The sequence below is a fragment of the Triticum urartu genome, chromosome 6A, assembly GCF_056163025.1.
Source record: "Triticum urartu cultivar PI428250 chromosome 6A, HENAU_Tu73, whole genome shotgun sequence".
In the NCBI taxonomy this organism is placed as follows: Eukaryota; Viridiplantae; Streptophyta; class Magnoliopsida; order Poales; family Poaceae; genus Triticum; species Triticum urartu.
The window spans coordinates 262,583,459-262,604,847 of record NC_141878.1 but is presented as its reverse complement, the minus strand read 5'-3'; the positions used below and the strand labels follow the sequence as shown (position 1 = coordinate 262,604,847).

General features: G+C 43.4%; 1 pseudogene; it reads left to right on the top strand.

Annotated features, from left to right (window-relative positions):
* The first annotated feature begins 463 nt into the window (after positions 1–463).
* The window catches only part of LOC147964938 (uncharacterized), a 37,975-nt pseudogene continuing 17,049 nt past the window's right edge, over positions 464–21,389 (top strand).

Below are 21,389 nucleotides of genomic sequence, written 5' to 3'. Positions count from 1 at the left end.
AAAAAACGGTGAAGTACGCACCTATAGACAAAATGCAGTTTTGTATTATAGACGATGCAGTACAGAACTATAACCAATGCAGTTTCATTCTCATGCAGGATAGATATAAACGTGAAAAATGCCTGTTCGCACAGAAAGTGGTGGTTAAAAAATTTACTGATCAAAAATAAATTAAAACCATGTTAAAAAACCACGTTCGCATACAACCACCCAATCGGAGAGGTTCCATCGCCACAAGCCCACGATCACATACGCAACACCAACCCACGATCTGCACAACCGCATAGTCAGTGAGATCGTGCAGTTCATCTGATGCGTCCATCCCACCCCGCGCCCTCCCCTTAAATTCAGACCCCTACCAAAGGCCTTCTCATCCACAATAACACAAGTATCCATTGCGTTGCCACCAAATCGCTCCAACACATCGATATCCATGCAAAAACACCAAGCCCTACTACCGGCGATGGCGTTCATCGACGAGTACAAGGGCGTGGAGGCCCACGGCAACACCAAGTTGCACGTCATCCACACCAATGACAAGAAGCAGATGGCGATCTCCCTCGTGCAGTACGAGCGCCACCTCAGCCTCCAGCGCCACAAGATCATCGGCATTGATCTCGAGTACAAGAACGAGCCTAAAGCGACGTAGAAACTCGCCCTCTGCCAACTCTCCATCGGCAAGAATCACCCAGTGCTTCTCTTTCAACTGAGCGCCACTGAAAGGTGTACCGTCTTCGACAACTTCCTCGCCGACCCTAGGTACACCTTTGCAGGCTTCTCCATCGACGGCAACAAAACTAGGCTAGAGCGCATCAATCTGGAGGTCGCCAACTTCGTCGACATCCAGAAGGAGTGGAGGGTGCCCGAGGCAACCAAGGAGTTGAACTCCCTTGGAGACGTCTCCGGCATGCTCATCGACGACTACTACAACAACATGAAGAAGATCACCGACGACGAACACAAGCACTGGGCCACCCTGCCTCTGTCCATGAGGCACATCAAGTACGCGGCAAAGGACACCTACGCAGCGTACGAGATATGGAACCGCATCAACCTCACCCAGGACGGGCTTCGTCGTGCAAAGCTGGAGAAGGAGGAGCCCCCCAAGAAGTGTGATGTCTACTACACGACCTTCTTCTTGTAGACGTTGTTGGGCCTCCAAGTGTAGAGGTTTGTTGGACAGTAGCCAATTTCCCTCAAGTGGATGACCTAAGGTTTATCAATCCGTGGGAGGCGTAGGATGAAGATGGTCTCTCTCAAGCAACCCTGCAACCAAATAACAAAGAGTCTCTTGTGTCCCCAACACACCCAATACAATCGTAAATTGTATAGGTGCACTAGTTCGGCGAAGAGATGGTGATACAAGTGCAATATGGATGATAGATAAAGGTCTTTGTAATCTGAAAATATAAAAACAGCAAGGTAACTAATGATAAAAGTGAGCTCAAATGGTATTCCAATGTGTTGAAATAAGGCCTAGGGTTCATACTTTCACTAGTGCAAGTTCTCTCAACAATAATAACATAATTGGATCATATAACTATCCCTCAACATGCAACAAAGAGTCACTCCAAAGTCACTAATAGCGGAGAACAAACGAAGAGATTATGGTAGGGTATAAAACCACCTCAAAGTTATTCTTTCTGATCGATCTATTCAAGAGTTCGTACTATAATAACACCTTAAGAGACAAATCAACCAAAACCCTAATGTCACCTAGATACTCCAATGTCACCTCAAGTATCCGTGGGTATGATTATACAATATGCATCACACAATCTCCGATTCATCTATTCAACCAACACAAAGAACTTCAAAGAGTGCCCCAAAGTTTCTACTGGAGAGTCAAGACAAAAACGTGTGCCAACCCCTATGCATAAGTTCACGAGGTCATGGAACTCGCAAGTTGATCACCAAAACATACATCAAGTGGATCACGTGATATACCATTGTCACCACAGATAAGCACATGCAAGATATACATCAAGTGTTCTCAAATCCTTAAAGACTCAATCCGATAAGATAACTTGAAAGGGAAAACTCAATCCATCACAATAGAGTAGAGGGGGAGAAACATCATAAGATCCAACTATAATAGCAAAGCTCGCAATACATGAAGATCGTACCATCTCAAGAACACGACACAGAGAGAGAGATCAATGACATAGCTACTGGTACATACCCTCTGCCCCGAGGGTGAACTACTCCCTCCTCATCATGGAGAGCACCGGGATGATGAAGATGGCTACCGGAGAGGGATTCCCCCCTCCGGCAGGGTGCCAGAATGGGTCTCGATTCGTTTTCGGTGGCTACGGAGGCTTCTGGCGGTGGAACTCCCGATCTGAGTTTCTTTCTGGAAGTTTTGGCTTATATAAGAGGTGTTGGAGTCGGGAACAAGGCAGGGGAGTCTCCGGGCTGTCCACGAGGCAGGGGCACGCCCAGGGGGTGGGCGCGCCCCCACCCTCGTGGGCAGCCCGGGACTCTTCTGGCCCAACTCTTTTACTCCATATCCTTCTTCTGGTGCAAAAATAAGCTCCGTGAAGTTTCAGGTCAATTGGACTCCGTTTGGTTTTCCTTTTCTGCGATACTCAAAAACAAGGAAAAACAGAAACTGGCACTGGGCTCTAGGTTAATAGGTTAGTCCCAATAATCATATAAAATATAATATAAATGCATATAAAACATCCAAGGTTGATAATATAATAGCATGGAACAATCAAAAATTATAGATACATTGGAGACGAATCAAGCATCCCCAAGCTTAATTCCTGCTCGTCCTCGGGTAGGTAAATGATAAAAACAGAATTTTTGATGTGGAATGCTACCTAACATATTTATCCCTGTATTTCTCTTTATTGTGGCAAGAATATTCAGATCCGAAAGATTCAAGACAAAAGTTTAATATTGACATAAAAAAAATACTTCAAGCATACTAACAAAGTAACCATGTCTTCTCAAAATAGCATGGCCAAAGAAAGCTATCCCTACAAAATCATATAGTCCGGCTATGCTCTATCTTCATCACACAAAATATTTAAATCATGCACAACCCCGATGACAAGCCAAGCAATTGTTTCATACTTTTGATGTTCTCAAACTTTTTCAATCTTCACGCAATACATGAGCGTGAGCCATGGACATAGCACTATAGGTGGAATAGAATGGTGGTTGTGGAGAAGACAAAAAGGAGGAAGATAGTCTCACATCAACTAGGTGTATCAACGGGCTATGGAGATGCCCATCAATAGATATCAATGTGAGTGAGTAGGGATTTCCATGCAATGGATGCACTAGAGCTATAAGTATATGAAAGCTCAAAAAGAAACTAAGTGGGTGTGCATCCAACTCGCTTGCTCACGAAGACCTAGGGCATTTTGAGGAAGCCCATCATTGGAATATACAAGCCAAGTTCTATAATGAAAGATTCCCACTAGTATATGAAAGTGATAACATAGGAGACTCTCTATCATCAAGATCATGGTGCTACTTTGAAGCACAAGTGTGGTAAAAGGATATTAGCATTGCCCCTTCTCTCTTTTTCTCTCATTTTTTTGTTTTTTTTGCCTTCTCTTCTTTTTTTATTGCCTCTTTTTTCTCTTTTTTTTTATTTTTCGTCCGAAGTTTCATCCCGACTTGTGGGGGAATCATAGTCTCCATCATCCTTTCCTCACATGGGACAATGCTCTAATAATGATGGCCATCACACTTTTATTTAGTTACAACTCAAGAATTACAACTCGATACTTAGAACAAAATAGGACTCTATGTGAATGCCTCCGGCGGTGTATCGGGATGTGCCATGACTCATGAGTGACATGTATGAATGAATTATAAAGGTGGTTTTGTCACAAATACGATGTCAACTACATGATCATGCAAAGCTATATGACAACGATGAAGCGTGTCATAAAAAACGGAACGGTGGAAAGTTGCATGGAAATATATCTCGGAATGGCTATGGAAATGCCATAATAGGTAGGTATGGTGGCTGTTTTGAGGAAGGTAAATGGTGGGTTTATTGTAACGCCCCGAGACCGATGTGCCACGTGTCTTCCAGTTATTCGCTGTTGTTGCATTGTCATTGCTTGCGTGTCATGCATTGCACATCATGTCATCATGTGCATTTCATTTGCATACATGTTCGTCTCATGCATCCGAGCATTTTCCCCGTTGTCCGTTTTGCAATCCGGCGCTCCTATGTCACTCGGTGTCCCTTTCTACCTCTTTTCATGTGCGGGTGTTAAACGTTTTCGGATTGGACCGAGACTTGTCTTGCGGCCTTGGTTTACCACCGGTAGACCGCCTGTCAAGTTTCATGCCATTTGGACTTCGTTTGATACTCAAACGGTTAACCGAGGGACCGAAAAGGCCTCGTTTGTGTTGCAGCCCAACACCTCTCCAAAGTGGCCCAAAACCCACCTAAACCCTCTCCATCGTCTCAGTCGTTCGATCACGATCGCGTGGCCGAAAACCGCACCTCATTTGGACTCTCCTAGCTCCCTCTACCTATAAATATGTGATCCCCTCCCAATTTTTGCGGATGAAACCCTAGCTCCTCCTACCTCGCGCCACTGGACAAAATCTCCCCGTGCCGGACATGTCCGCGCCGCTGCCTCCAGCCAACCGGAGCTCGCCACCTCACCACCGTCGCCCTTTCTCTCCTCCCACCGCGCCAGGCCCGCCGGGCCCGGATCGGGCCCGCGGAGCCCATCCCGCCGCCGTTGCCTCCCTGGCCGTGCCCGCGCCGGTCCCGCCTCCCGTGCCGCCGCCCTTCGCCGGGGATCGCCGCCGCACGCCTCCTCGCCGGCGCTGGCCACCGCGCGCCGCCGCCCGCCGATGACCCGCGCCCTCGTCGCCGGTGCGAGCACCCTGCCGCCAACCGCCGCCCAGGCCCTGCCGGACCTCGCCTCCGCCTTCCCGTGCCCAACCGCACGCCGCCATGTCCGGATCCGGCGCCGGCCGGTCGGACCTCGCCATCCCCGCTGCCGGATCTCCTCCGGAATCCGCTCCAGATCCGATCTGGCAAGGTGGATCAGATCCACCAATTTCCTAAACCAAACACCCTCGCCCAGATCCGGACCCCTCCATCCCGCACGTCTCCGTCCCGGGTTGACTTTTCCCGGAGAGGTCCAAATTTCTTCTAAGTCCCCAAATCTGCTATGTTTTTATGCAAACTTCATCGCATAATATCTCTGCATCCGTAGCTCCGATTTGCGCGTGTAGCATATCAAAATGTTCGTCTCGACGAGTACACCATTTCATCTCATTGCATCACTTTCATTTGAGCTCATCTTGATGCCCGAAATGCTGTTGGAAGAGGGCTATGTGATGAATTTGGCAGATCTGTTTTAGCAAATGGCATTTTGTCATTTTTGCCATGTTTAATGTGTGCATGCTATGATCCTAAGCTCTACATGTGTTTTGTTATATGCCATGTCATCTTTACAGAGATGCTTGCCATGTATTTTTGTGATCTATATGGTGACTAGCACAAGCTTGCAAAGTAGCGTAATCGGTAATGCTGATTTCAGGGACTTAGAATTTCACTAAGTCCTTGTTTTGTTTTTGTCGTTATGCCATATGTACATGTTGTTTCCTAGTGATCCATGCCTCTTTCGAGGATGATCAGCAAGGATATTTTGTTAATATTGTGGTTATATATCCATCCATGTCTTTGTTTGCATTTATGGAGCACCCTAGCTTGAGTCAATCGAGCTCTACTTTTTCTATAAAATGTTCCTGGCAGATCATTCACATGTTTAGCGATTTTGCCGAGGATGTTGCTATTGATCCGTGCATGGTATGTTGTTGTTCTTGCCATGTCTAGCTTCTATGCCATGTCTTCTTGATGGGTGTATGATTAGTTTATCATGCCATGCTCTGTAGTGAGTGCATCGAGCTCGTAAACATGCCTACTTGTTAACTGTTTTTGCCATGCTCCAGTTTTTCACTAAGTATGAATCTGTTTATGTTTTTGCCATGTTCACATGCTTACAATTGTATTTTCTGATCCCTTTTGGCTCAAGGTCACTAAGGGACTTTTGTTAAGTGCTTTGAGTAGCTTCATGCCATTCCTTGAATTGCCATGTTAAGTTCTTGTATCATGTAGTTTTCATGCTCTAAAGTGTGCTTCCTGATGATAAATTCCAGACTTGTGTTCATTTCACTAAGTCTGAAACCTGTTATCATTTGCTCTTTTGCCATGCTTGTTTGAACCTGTTAATGGATGAATTAGCCATATCTCAGTGTTCATGTTTTGTCAAGCATCTTGAGTGGATCCCTGCCATGTATTTTGTTGCCATGTTTGCGTGCTTTAGCATATTTATCTTGATGCATTTAGAAGGCTACTTGCTGATTGTCGCAGACCGATGCCATATTTGTTTTGCTTGCCATTTCCAAACCGTGCTTCCGATTCCGGTGATCTTTATATCGATTTCAACCGAAATCATCTCATCTTTCCAGTGGCACTCTTGGATTTCCAAGTTGAGGCCAGGTTCAATCTTTCCTTTCCAAATCATGCATATGCATCACATACCGCATCCCGCATATCATACCATGTTCATGTGTGGTTTGTTTACTATTTTGTGTGCTTCTTTCTGGTGTTGCTTCTTCGGGTAGGTTCCGGTAACGTCATGATTGTGAGGAAACGTTCGACTACGTCCATTTTTATTCTTCATGAACTCGTTCTTCTTCCTTGCGGGATTTCAGGCAAGATGACCATACCCTCAAAATCACTTCTATCTTTGCTTGCTAGTTGCTCGCTCTTTTGCTATGCCTATGCTGCGATACCTACCACTTGCTTATCATGCCTCCCATATTGTTGAACCAAGCCTCTAACCCACCTTGTCCTAGCAAACCGTTGTTTGGCTATGTTACCGCTTTGCTCATACCCTCTTATAGCGTTGTTAGTTGCAGGTGAAGATTGAAGTTTGTTCCTTGTTGGAACATGGAGATGTTGTTCCTTGTTGGAACATGTTTACTTGTTGGGGTATCACAATACCTCTTATTTAATTAATGCATCTATATACTTGGTAAAGGGTGGAAGGCTCGGCCTTATGCCTGGTGTTTTGTTCCACTCTTGCCGCCCTAGTTTCTGTCATATCGGTGTTATGTTCCTGGATTTTGCGTTCCTTACGCGGTTGGGTTATAATGGGAACCCCTTGACAGTTCGCTTTGAATAAAACTCCTCCAGCAAGGCCCAACCTTGGTTTTACCATTCACCACCTAGCCTTTTTTCCCTTCGGTTAGGCCAGCCCAAGGGTCATCTTTATTTTAACCCCCCCCCGGGCCAGTGCTTGTCTAAGTGTTGGTCCGAAATAGAGCCACTTGTGGCGCCACCTCGGGGAAACTTGAGGGCTGGTTTTAGCTGTACGAAGTGTTCATCCGGTGTTGCCCTGAGAACGAGATATGTGCAACTCCCATCAGGATGTCGGCGCATCGGGCGGTCTTGCTGGACTTGTTTTACCATTGTCGAGGATGTCTTGTAACCGGGATTCCGAGCCTGATCGGGTCTTCCCGCTAGAAGGAATATCCTTCTTTGACCGTGAGAGCTTGTGATGGGCTAAGTTGGGACACCCCTGCAGGGTTTTGAACTTTCGAAAGCCGTTCCCGCGGTTATGGGCAAATGGGAATTTGTTAATGTCCGGTTGTAGAAAACCTGAAGTTGACCTTAATTAAAATGCACCAACCGCGTGTGTTACCGTGATGGTCTCTTTCCGGGGGAGTCCGGGAAGTGGACACGGTGTTGGAGTTATGCTTGACGTAGGTTGTTCTAGGATCACTTCTTGATCATAGTTTCTTGACCGCGCTTTGCCTTCTCTTCTCGCTCTCATTTGCGTATGTATAGCCACCATATATGCTAGTCGCTTGCTGCAGCTCCACCTCATGCCTTTTACCTTACCTATAAGCTTAAATAGTCTTGATCGCAAGGGTGCGAGATTGTTGAGTCCTCGTGACTCACAGATACTTCCAAAACCATCTTGCAGGTGCCGAGGATACCATGCAGATGACGCAACCAAGCTCAAGGAGGAGCTCGATGAAGATCTTGTCCTTTGTTTTGTTTTGTCTTAGTCGATCATTAGTGGAGCCCAGTTGGGGTCGATCGGGAATCTGTGTAGCTTTGGGGTAGTCTTCTTTTATTTTGGTTCCGTAGACGGACCTTGATTGTATCTGGTTGATGTAATGCTTTATTCATGTAATTGTGTGAAGTGGTGATTGTAAGGCAGCTATGTATCTCTTTACCTTATGTATTACATGGGTTGTGTGAAGATTACCTCACTTGCGACATTGCTTTCAATGCGGTTATGCCTCTAAGTCATGCTTCGACACGTGGGAGATATAGCTGTATCGAGGGCGTTGCAAGTTGGAATCAGAGCCTTCCCTGACCTTAGGAGCCCCCTGCTTGATCGAATCGCTGGTGTTATTGAGTCTAGAAATGTTTTGGGTCATTTAGGAATTATATAAATCGGAGAGTTAGGAATTCTTTTTACTCCTCAGTCCCTTCGTCGCTCTAGTGAGGCATCCTGACATAGTGTTTTGACTCTTCTCTTCTCAAATTTCACTAAAAAAACTTAGGATCACGCGGGTATCTTGGAATCATTCCGATCGATTTGTGACGAGAACATTGTTCTTTGTTCCTAGGGGTTGTGGCAGTGTCCCGGGGAGTTGAGCTCCGAGGTGTTGTCGTCACAATTTTATCGTTGCAGTTCTGGAGAACCTGAGTCTAGTTTTGTCGACATCGAAAATCTCTTTTATGCAGTTGTTGGTGAGATAACCTCAACGCCACCCAGTACTGGGGCGGGAGTTCGGGAGTATTGCCATAACTCGTATAACGGATGCTTTTCGAAGGTTGAGTTAAATGATTTCCAAAGTTTTCTTGGTTATGTGTTGAAGGATGGATACAGCTGGATGTAGGATTTGCTAGTTTGGGTGACATATTATGCTTCCCCTGTATCCCCAACACCTGATTGCATAACCAAAAAAGTTTTGGGAGTTTATAAGTGGGAATTCAAGTAACTCTTAGGATATCTTTCCGACAGATGTATGATATGAAATTGGGGTTCGACGTCTAGTGGTCCGCCTATCCACGGTCAGTTTTACAGTGGTCTCGTTGTGTCTTAAAGAGTCCTTGGCTATGCCGACTCGGGGACGCTTCATATGTCATGTGCACTGCCTTGTACATGATGGTGTTGTACGATCGAGCCCGTGTAGGCCCCACCACGAAAACTTCGGACGAAATCTCTATCATATGTTTGTTCCGAAGCCAATCCTTTGTTTTTTTGTTTTGAATGGTGGTATTCGAGTTGCTTCGAAGTCAAATGTTGATTCCATACCTTTTCCTAAGCGGTGTTCTCATACCCCAATGTGAACAATAATCCTTCTCGATCATCGAGTTTGTCATGTAAATCCTTTTTAACCGGTGTGCTTCTCTTCAAGTGGATCCGATCATTACGACATCCGCAAGATCAAGTATCATTTCTTCTCAACGGTATTTGTTTCATCCGTCTCCAAGTTGCCTTTGTTTTCCCGCCCAGCCGCCCTTTTTCTTCAAGGAATCCGATGTCTTAATCAAGTATCCTTTTATTCTTGTGAAGTCTCTCCATTCCTTTTCCGTCAATGTTCTTATCCGGTGATTCTCATGAAGATTCTAATGGAGCTTCAAGTTCGTCATTCTTCATTCTTTTCATCTCCGGTGGTTTCAAGTCAAGCTTTGTTGATCATATCCTTTCCTCGTTTCAATGCTTTCTCATGCCGGTGCAATTCTTAATCATTCACCTCTCGCTATTCAATTGTTCCGGAGTGCTCAAGATATCTCGAAGATTCGTGTTTCCACTCTGCAGTCGTTCAAGATCTTTCGAGGATGTTATCTCATTCAAGTCATTTAATTCAATCGGCGCAATCTATCTTTTAAATCATTCAATGGTGTTTCTTTTGAGTGGGCCCTAACCCACAGGTCTTTTTCCAGGATCTTACCTGACTTTTCTTATTTGTCCGGAGCTATCCTCAAATTCTTTTCAAAGTTTTGACGTAAGAATGAATTTTCATCAGTCAGGTGTTTTTCTCCAAGATCTTTCAAATTCTTTCATCATTGGCTCTACCTTTTCTATTCTTCATTCCGGAGTGTCTAAACAATTCTTGGTGGTGTTTCCCGTCGTAATTCTCAGATTTTGAAGACAGAAGAAGATTTTCCCTCCAAATCATATCCGTTCTCTCAAGATTCATGGTTCTAGCCTTTTGCCATCCTCGCATAATTATCTTCGATTGTGAGAATTCTTTTCACCTATCCGGAGCATTTCAAGAGTTTTTCAGTTTGTTTGTCCGAAGGCCATCATTTTGGGATTATCCATTTCAGCTTCAGCTCTCGTTCTTCAAAAATCTTACTTGTGCTTCGTTCAAGTTTTCTCTAATCAATTCACGATCTCTTCGTTCACTTGCATCTAAACTCTCTCATGTATCTTCGTTCATTTGCTAATTCTTACCGGTGATTCACCACTTTTACTTCGTTCGTTTTCAATTCTTACCGGTGGCTCGTTCAAGATTTATCTTCCTTTGTTATTGTATCGATTCATTCGTTCTTTCATCCTACTGGTGGTTCGTCGAAGACCTTCTCAAATTTATGCAATATCTATCTTAGTCCTTTCTACAAGAATAAGTGGTGTGCCAAATCCATTGTTTGTCATCAATTCAACTGGTGAAGGATAAAGCATAATGTAATTCTTATTTTTGTTTCATCAAGTTTATTCAATTTCTTTTCCGGAGTGGTTCATCGTATCACATTCTCAGTTCGAGATGCTTATCTTTTCTTTTTCCAGAGTTCCATGGCTTTCCGCATTATATCATCACGAAGATCCATCTAAATCATTGCAAGGATTCAACCTTATTTTTTTATCCTTCATTTTGGTTGTTCATTCTTTTCTTACCGGAGTTCTCCAAGGAGGCTTTACATGATGGTTGATGAAGGATTCAATTTTTTCTCGAAGTGTTCATCAAGATTCTTTTCAAAGGAGTTCAAGCATTCTTCTTCTTGTAATCCGGAGTGCAATTGTTTTCCCCTCTTATCTTTTAAGGTGGTGTTATGTCATTCTTGATAATTTGAGCTCATGTTTCATGATTCACATGTTATTAAGAATGAGATATTTTAAATCCATCTACTTTTTCGTTGGAGTTATCTTGTGTCATGTTTCACCTAAAGCCTTTCCTAAGGATTGTTGCTATTATGGTGCTTATAAATGACCCAAGTTCTTCTTTTATCCTCCCGGTGAGATAAGTTTCTCGTCTTCTTGTTCATATCACTCCAATTCTTTTCCCGTGAGTGGCAGGTCGTCACCTCATAATTTGAGATGTATTCCATAGACCATATCAAGTGTATTCTTTTCGTTGTTGGTGTTCCAACAACTCCGCTCGACCCGTCTCCTAAGTATGCCTTCTCAAGCTCTTTTGTGGCATAAGATGGCATTTTCGTCTCCATTCTTTTATTTCAATTATCTATCTTCTATTTTTTTTTGTTCTGGAGCCATTGTGGTGTTGCTCTTTTCTCTCACCATCTTGGATCGTGTTCTTTTCGTGCTTGTCCATTTAACCGGAATGTGTGCCCGCTACTCAAGTTCTTTCATTTTATCAAGCCTTTCATCTCTTTTCAACCGGAATGTTACCCGAATCGGTTCTTCCTTTTTCTCTTCTTTAACGGAGTACTTTCAACTTCATTCATCTCCATTGTATTCTTTTATCGAAATGGCTTAACCTTTGCAAGGTTCTTTGGTTTCACTCGTTTGTCAAAGAAGCAGCTTAGTTTTACCTCTTCTCCTTCTCTTCCGTTTTTCCCTCCGGTGCCATTCTAGATCTCGGGACGAGATCCTCTCGTAGTGTGGAGTGTTGTAATGCCCTGAGACCGATGTGCCAGGTGTCTTCCAGTTATTCGCTGTTGTTGCGTTGTCATTGCTTGTGTTTCATGCATTGCATATCATGTCATAATGTGCATTTCATTTGCATACATGTTCGTCTCATGCATCCGAGCATTTTCCCCGTTATCCGTTTTGAAATCTGGCGCTCCTATGTCACCCGGTGTCCCTTTCTACCTTTTTTCGTGTGCGGGTGTTAAATGTTTTCGGATTGGACCGAGACTTGTCTTGCGGCCTTGGTTTACCACCGGTAGACTGCCTGTCAAGTTCCGTGCCATTTGGACTTCGTTTGATACTCCAACGCTTAACCGAAGGACCGAAAAGGCATCATTTGTGTTGCAGACCAACATCTCTCCAAAGTGGCCCAAAACCCACCTAAACCCTCTCCATCGTCTCGGTCGTTCGATCACGATCGCGTGGCCGAAAACCGCACCTCATTTGGACTCTCCTAGCTCCCTCTACCTATAAATATGTGATCCCCTCCCAATTTTCGCGGATGAAACCCTAGCTCCATCTACCTCGCGCCACCGGATAAAATCTCCCCGCGCCGGACATGTCTGCGCCGCTGCCTCCAGCCAACCAGAGCTCGCCACCTTACCACCGCCGCCCTCTCTCTCCTCCCACCGCGCCAGGCCCGCCGGGCTCGGATCGGGCCTGTGGAGCCCATCCCGCCGCTGTCGCCTCCCTGGCCGCACCCAAGCCGGTCCTGCCTCCCGCGCCGCCGCCCTTCGCCGGGGATCGCCGCCGCACGCCTCCTCGCCGGCGCTGGCCATCGCGCGCCGCCGCCCGCCAGTGACCCGCGCCCTCGTCGCCGGCGCGAGCACCCTGCCGCCAACCGCCGCCCAGGCCCTGCCGGACCTCGCCTCCGCCTTCCCGTGCCCAACCGTGCCGCCATGCCCAGATCCGGCGCCGGCCGGCCGGACCTCGCCATCCCCGCCGCCGGATCTCCTCCTCTCCGGCACCCAAGCTCGCCGGAGTCCGCGCCCAAGCTCGCCGGAATCCGCTCCAGATCCGATCCGGCAAGGTGGATCAGATCCACCAATTCCCTGAACCAAACACCCTTGCCCAGATCCAGATCCCTCCGTCCCGCACGTCTCCGTCCCGGGTTGACTTTTCCCGGAGAGGTCCAAATTTCTTCCAAGTCCCCAGACCTGCTATATTTTTATGCAATCTTCATCGCATTGTATCTCTGCATCCGTAGCTCCGATTTGCGCGTGTAGCATATCAACATGTTCGCCTCGACAAGTACATCATTTCGTCTCATTACATCATTTTCATTTGAGCTCAACTTGATGCCCGAAATGCTGTTGGAAGAGGGCTATGTGATGAATTTGGCAGATCCGTTTCAGCAAATGGCATTTTGTCATTTTTGACATGTTTAATGTGTGCATGCTATGATCCTGAGCTCTACATGTGTTTTGTTATATGCCCTGCCATCTTTACAGAGGTGCTTGCCATGTATTTTTGTGATCTATGTGGTGACTAGCACAAGCTTGCAAAGTAGCGTAATCGGTAATGCTGATTTTAGGGACTTAGAATTTCACAGTCCTTGTTCTGTTTTTGTCATTATGCCATATGTTCATGTTGTTTCCTAGTGTTTCGTGCCTCTTTTGAGGATGATCAGTAAGGAAGTTTTGTTAATATTGTGGTTATATATCCATCCATGTCTTTTTTTGCATTTATGGAGCACCCTAGCTTGAGTCAATAGAGCTCTACTTTTGCTATGAAATGTTCCTGGTAGATCGTTGACATGTTTAGCGATTTTACCGAGGATATTGCTATTGATCCGTGCATGCTATGTTGTTGTTATTGCCATGTCTAGCTTCTATGCCATGTATTCTTGGTGGGTGTATGCTTAGTTTATCATGCCATGCTCTGTAGTGAGTGCATCGAGCTCGTAAACATGCCTACTTGTTAACTATTTTTGCCATGCTCCAGTTTTTCACTAAGTCTGAATCTGTTTATGTTTTTGCCATGTTCACATGCTTGCAATTGTATTTTGTGATCCCTTTTGGATCACGGTCACTAAGGGACTTTTGTTAAGTGCTTTGAGTAGCTTCATGACATGCCTTGCATTGCCATGTTAAGTTCCTGTAGCATGTAGTTTTCATGCTCTAAAGTGTGCTTCCTGATGATAAATTCCAGACTTGTGTTAATTTCACTAAGTCTGAAACATGTTATCATTTGCTCTTTTGCCATGCTTGTTTGAACCTGTTAATGGATGAATTAGTCGTAGCTCAGTGTTCATCTTTTGTCAAGCATCTTGAGTGGATCTTGCCATGTATTTTGTTGCCATGTTTGCGTGCTTTAGCATATTTATCTTGATGCATTTAGAAGGCTACTTGCTGATTGTCGCAGACTGATGCCATATTTGTTTTGCTTGCCATTTCCAAACCGTGGTTCCGATTCCGGTGATCTTTATATCGATTTCAACCGAAATCATCTCATCTCTCCAGTGGCACTCTTGGATTTCCAAGTTGAGGCCAGGTTCAATCTTTCCTTTCCAAATCATGCATATGCATCACATACCGCATCCCGCATATCATACCATGTTCGTGTGTGGTTTGTTTACTATTTTGTGTGCTTCTTTCCGGTGTTGCTTCTTCGGGTTGGTTCCCGTAACGTCGTGATTGTGAGGACCCGTTCGACTACGTCCGTTTGTCTTCTTCATGGACTCGTTCTTCTTCCTTGCGGGATTTCAGGGAAGATGACCATACCCTCGAAATCACTTCTATCTTTGCTTGCTAGTTGCTCGCTCTTTTGCTATGCCTATGTTGCGATACCTACCACTTGGTTATCATGCCTCCCATATTGTTGAACCAAGCCTCTAACCCACCTTGTCCTAGCAAACCGTTATTTGGCTATGTTACCGCTTTGCTTAGCCCCTCTTATAGCGTTGTTAGTTGTAGGTGAAGATTGAAGTTTGTTCCTTGTTGGAACATGGAGATGTTGTTCCTTGTTGGAACATGTTTTTACTTGTTGGGATATCACAATACCTCTTATTTAATTAATGCATCTATATACTTGGTAAAGGGTGGAAGGCTCGGCCTTATGCCTGGTGTTTTGTTCCACTCTTGCCGCCCTAGTTTCTGTCATATCGGTGTTATGTTCCTGGATTTTGCGTTCCTTACGCGGTTGGGTTATAATGGGAACCCCTTGACAGTTCGCTTTGAATAAAACTCCTCCAGCAAGACCCAACCTTGGTTTTACCATTCGCCACCTAGCCTTTTTTCCCTTGGGTTAGGCCAGCCCAAGGGTCATCTTTATTTTAACCCCCCCGGGGCCAGTGCTTGTCTAAGTGTTGGTCCGAAACAGAGCCACTTGCGGCGCCACCTCGGGGAAACTTGAGGGCTGGTTTTAGCTGTATGTAGTGTTCATCCGTTGTTGCCCTGAGAACGAGATATGTACAGATCCCATCAGGATGTCGGCGCATCGGGCGGTCTTGCTGGACTTGTTTTACCATTGTTGAGGATGTCTTGTAACCGGGATTCCGAGCCTGATCGGGTCTTCCCACTAGAAGGAATATCCTTCGTTGCCCGTGAGAGCTTGTGATGGGCTAAGTTGGACACACCTGCAGGGTTTTGAACTTTCAAAAGCCGTGCCCGCGGTTATGGGCAGATGGGAATTTGTTAATGTTCGGTTGTAGAAAACCTGAAGTTGACCTTAATTAAAATGCACCAACCGCGTGTGTTACCGTGATGGTCTCTTTCCGACGGAGTCCGGGAAGTGGACATGGTGTTGGAGTTATGCTTGACGTAGGTTGTTCTAGGATCACTTCTTGATCATAGTTTCTTGACCGCGCTTTGCCTTCTCTTCTCGCTCTCATTTGCGTATGTATAGCCACCATATATGCTAGTCGCTTGCTGCAGCTCCACCTCATACCTTTTACCTTACCTATAAGATTAAATAGTCTTGATCGCGAGGGTGCGAGATTGCTGAGTCCCCGTGACTCACAGATACTTTCAAAACCAGCTTGCAGGTGCCGAGGATACCGTGCAGATGACGCAACGAAGCTCAAGGATGAGCTCGATGAAGATCTTGTCCTTTGTTTTGTTCTGTCTTAGTCGATCAGTAGTGGAGCCCAGTTGGGGTCGATCGGGGATCTGTGTAGCTTTGGGGTAGTCTTCTTTTATTTTGGTTCCGTAGACGGACCTTGATTGTATCTGGTTGATGTAATGCTTTATTCATGTAATTGTGTGAAGTGGCGATTGTAAGCCAGCTATGTATCTCTTTCCCTTATGTATTACATGGGTTGTGTGAAGATTACCTCACTTGCGACATTGCTTTCAATGCGGTTATGCCTCTAAGTCGTGCTTCGACACGTGGGAGATATAGCCGCATCGTGGGCGTTACATTTATGGTACCGGCAAAAGTTGCGCGGTACTAGAGAGGCTAGCAATGGTGGAAGGGTGAGAGTGCGTATAATCCATGGACTCAACATTAGTCATAAAGAACTCACATACTTATTACAAAAATCTATTAGTTATCGGGAAAAAATACTACGCGCATGCTCCTAGGGGGGTAGATTGGTAGGAAAAGACCATCGCTCATCCCCGACCGCCACTCATAAGGAAGACAATCAAAAAATAAATCATGCTCCGACTTCATCACATAACGGTACACCATACGTGCATGCTACGAGAATCACAAAAATTAACACAAGTATCTCTCAAATTCACAACTACTCAACTAGCATGACTAAAATATCACCATCTTCATATCTCAAAACAATCATCAAGTATCAAACTTCTCATAGTATACAATGCACTTTATATGAATGTTTTTATTATACCCATCTTGGATGCCCATCATATTAGGACTAGTTTCATAACCAAAGCAAACTACCATGTTTTTCTAAAGAGTCTCAAAATAATATAAGTGAAGCATGAGAGTTCATCTATTTCTTCAAAAAAAAACACCGACGTGCTCTAAAAGGATAAAAGTGAAGCACTAGAGCAAATGACAAACTACTCCAAAAGATATAAGCGAAGCACAATGAGTAGTTGAATAATTATGTAATTATGTGAATACTTTATAATATTTAAGAATTTTAGATCTTGGTATATTATTCAAACAGCAAGCAAAACAAAAGAGAATAAAATGACGCACCAAGCAAAACACATATCATGTGGTGAATAAAAATATATCTCCAAGTAAAGTTACCGATGAACGAAGATGAAAGAGGGGATGCCTTCCGGGGCATCCCCAAGCTTAGGCTTTTGCTTGTGCTTGAATATTACCTTGGGGTGCCTTGGGCATCCCCAATCTTAGGCTCTTCCACTCCTTATTCCATAGTCCATCGAATCTTCACCCAAAACTTGAAAACTTCACAACACAAAACTTAACAGAATACTCGTAAGCTCCGTTAGTATAAGAAAATAAATGACCACTTAGGTACTGTTGTGAACTCATTCTAAATTCATATTGGTGTAATATATACTGTATTCCAACTCATCTATGGTTCGTAACCTTCGATACTACTCATGGATTCATCAAAATAAGCAAACAACACATAGAAAACAGAATCGGTCAAAAACAGAACAGTCTGTAGTAATATGGATCAAACGTATACTTCTGGAACTCATAAAATTCTGAAATAAACTTGTGGACGTGAGGAATTTTTCTATTAATCATCTGCAAAAAGAATCAACCTAAACGCACTCTCCTGTACAAAATGACAGCTAATCTCGTGAGCGTAAAAGTTTTTGTTTTTTACAGCAAGATCGCAAAGACTTCACCCAAGTCTTCCCAAAGGTTCTACTTGGCACAAACACTAATTAAATCATAAAACCACATCTAAACAGAGTCTATATGAATTATTTGTTACTAAACAGTAACAAAAAGCAAGGAACAAAAATAAAATTGGGTTGCCTCCCAACAAGCGCTATCGTTTAACGCCCCTAGTTAGGCATGATGATTTCAATGATGCTCACATAAAAGATAAGAATTGAAACATAAAGGGAGCATCATGAAGAATATGAGCAAATTTAAGTCTAACCCACTTCCTATGCATAGGGATTATGTGAACAAACAACTTATGGGAACAAGAATCAACTTGCATAGGAAGGTTAAACAAGCATAGCTTCAAGATTTTCAACACATAGAGAGGAAACTTGATATTATTGCAATATGTAAAAGCATATGTTCCTCTCTCATAATAATTTTCAGCAGCATCATGAATGAATTCAACAATATAACCATCACATAAAGCATTTCTCTCATGATCTACAAGCATAGAAAATTTACTACTCTCCACATAAGCAAAATTCTTTTCACTCGGAATCGTGGGAGTATCATAAGAAACTCGAATACTACAAATTGTTTCCACATTAATAGAGTAATATTCAGGAAAAGGGTAATCATAATCATGACAAGTTTTAATATAATCATCATAAGTAGCAACTTTGTTCTCATTATAATCAATTGAAACCTCTTCCAAGATAGTGGAATCATTACTAAATAAAGTCATGACCTATCCAAATCCACTTTCATAATTATCTCAATAAGATTCAACATCCTCCAAAATAGTGGGATCATTACTTCCTAAAGTTGACACTCTTCTGAACCCACTTGCATCAATATAATCATCATAAGTAGGAGGCATGCTATCATCATAATAAATTTGCATATCAAAACTTGGGAGACTACAAATATAATCTTCATTAAACATAGCATCCCCAAGCTTGGGAAAAACATTAATTGCAGCAAATATATTTTCAAACTTGTCATTCTCATCAAACATAGCATCCCCAAGCCTGGGCCTTTTCATATCATAAGCATAATCACTCTCATCATTAATAGTATGGATAACACTAATAATATAGCAATTATCATCAACACAATGAGTAATAGGAGCAGCCTCATTTGGGAGGGATACCTTTTCACCTTTGCTCCTCCGTCTTTTCTTTTTCTTCTTCACATCATGTGTGGGTTTAATCCTCTTTTCGGAGCTCCTTATTAATGAGATTGGTTGAATAGGAGGCTCCTCCTCGTTACCTGATTCATCATAAGAAATAATAGGAGAATATTGGGAAGTCTCTTCCCATTCATTAGTATTCTCTTCATCTTCTATTTGTTTTCTTGTCTTGATGTAATTGGCAATATAAGGATTTTCAATGCAATTCACCGCACAATACATAAAAATTTCTTCTAGATCAAAATCAAGAAATCTATCAAGATTAAATTTTGGAATACCTTCAGTTATACGTTTCATTTATTCATACCCCAAAAGAATACTAAGCTCTTTATGATGCTCAAGGGTAATCAAGTTATCACAATTTTTGGACACGATTCGATCATGAAACAAATAGCATTGGAGCTTTAAATGACCATGTTCATTGCAAAGTTCACAAGGATGGCGATAAATATTGAATCTTTCAGCACAATCATCTAGCCTTTCTTGCAACCATTTAGTTTCCAAATACTTATGCCTCTTGCGAAATCTATCTTCCCTATTTGGTGTGTGCTTGCAAGCTCTATGTATTCCACAAAAGTTGGCATTCTTATAAGAGACATTTTCATCATGACTAGTGCAATCATCATTAGTACTATGGATATTCAAAGAGTTCATACTAATAACATTGCAATCATGCTCATCATTCAAAGATTTAGTGCCAAACATTATAATGCATTCTTCTTCTAACACTTTGGCACAATTATCCGAATCCTTATTTTCATGAAAGATATTAAAAACATGAAGCATATGAGGTACCCTCAATTCCATTTTTTGTAGTTTTCCTTTATAAACTAAACTAGTGATAAAACAGGAAACAAAAAGATTTGATTGCAAGATCTATAGATATACCTTCAAGCGCTAACCTCCCCGGCAACGGCGCTAGAAAAGAGCTTGATGTTACTACACAACCTTCTTCTTGTAGACGTTGTTGGGCCTCCAAGTGCAGAGGTTTCTAGGACAATAGAAAATTTCCCTCAAGTGGATGACCTAAGGTTTATCAATCCGTGGGAGGCATAGGATGAAGATGGTCTCTCTCAAGGAACCCTGCAACCAAATAACAAAGAGTCTCTTGTGTCCCCAACACACCCAATACAATGGTAAATTGTATAGGTGTACTAGTTTGGCGAAGAGATGGTGATACAAGTGCAATATGGATGATAGATAAAGGTTTTTGTAATATGAAAATATAAAAACAGCAAGGTAACTAATGATAAAAGTGAGCACAAACGGTATTGCAATGTGTTGAAACAAGGCCTAGGGTTCATACTTTCACTAGTGCAAGTTCTCTCAACAATAATAACATAATTGGATCATATAACTATCCCTCAACATGCAACAAAGAGTCACTCCAAAGTCACTAATAGCAGAGAACAAATGAAGAGATTATGGTAGGGTACGAAACCACCTCAAAGTTATTCTTTCCGATCAATCTATTCAAGAGTTCGTACTTGAATAACACCTTAAGAGACAAATCAACCAAAACCCAAATGTCACCTAGATACTCCAATGTCACCTCAAGTATCCGTGGGTATGATTATATGATATGCATCACACAATCTCAGACTCATCTATTCAACCAACACAAAGAACTTCAAAGAGTGCCCCAAAGTTTCTACTGGAGAGTCAAGACGAAAACGTGTGCCAACCCCTATGCATAAGTTCACGAGGTCATGGAACTCACAAGTTGGTCACCAAAACATACATCAAGTGGATCACGTGATATCCCATTGTCACCACAGATAAGCACATGCAAGACATACATCAAGTATTCTCAAATCCTTAAAGACTCAATCCAATAAGATAACTTCAAAGGGAAAACTCAATCCATCACAAGAGAGTAGAGGGGGAGAAACATCATAAGATCCAACTATAATAGCAAAGCTCGTGATACATCAAGATCATACCACCTCAAGAACACGAGAGAGAGAGAGATCAAACACATAGCTACTGGTACATACCCTCAGCCCCGAGGGAGAACTACTCCCTCCTCATCATATATAGAGAGCACAGGGATGATGAAGATGGCCACCGGAGAGGGATTCCCCCCTCCGGCAGGGTGCCGGAACGGGTCTAGATTGGTTTTCGGTGGCTACGGAGGCTTCTGGCGATGGAACTCCTGATCTAGGTTTCTTTCTGGAAGTTATGGGTTATATAAGAGGTGTTGGAGTCAGGAACAAGGCAGGGGGGTCTCTGGGCTGTCCACGAGGCAGGGGTACGCCTAAGGGGTGGGCGTGCCCCCACTCTCGTGGGCAGCCCGGGACTCTTCTGGCCTAACTCTTTTACTCCATATCCTTTTTCTGGTCCAAAAATAAGCTCCGTGAAGTTTCAGGTCAATTGGACTCCGTTTGGTTTTCCTTTTCTGCGATACTCAAAAACAAGGAAAAACAGAAACTGGCACTGGGCTCTAGGTTAATAGGTTAGTCCCAAAAATCATATAAAATATCATATAAATGCATATAAAACATCCAAGGTTGATAATATAATAGCATGGAACAATCAAAAATTATAGATACGTTGGAGACGTATCAAAGCGCGCC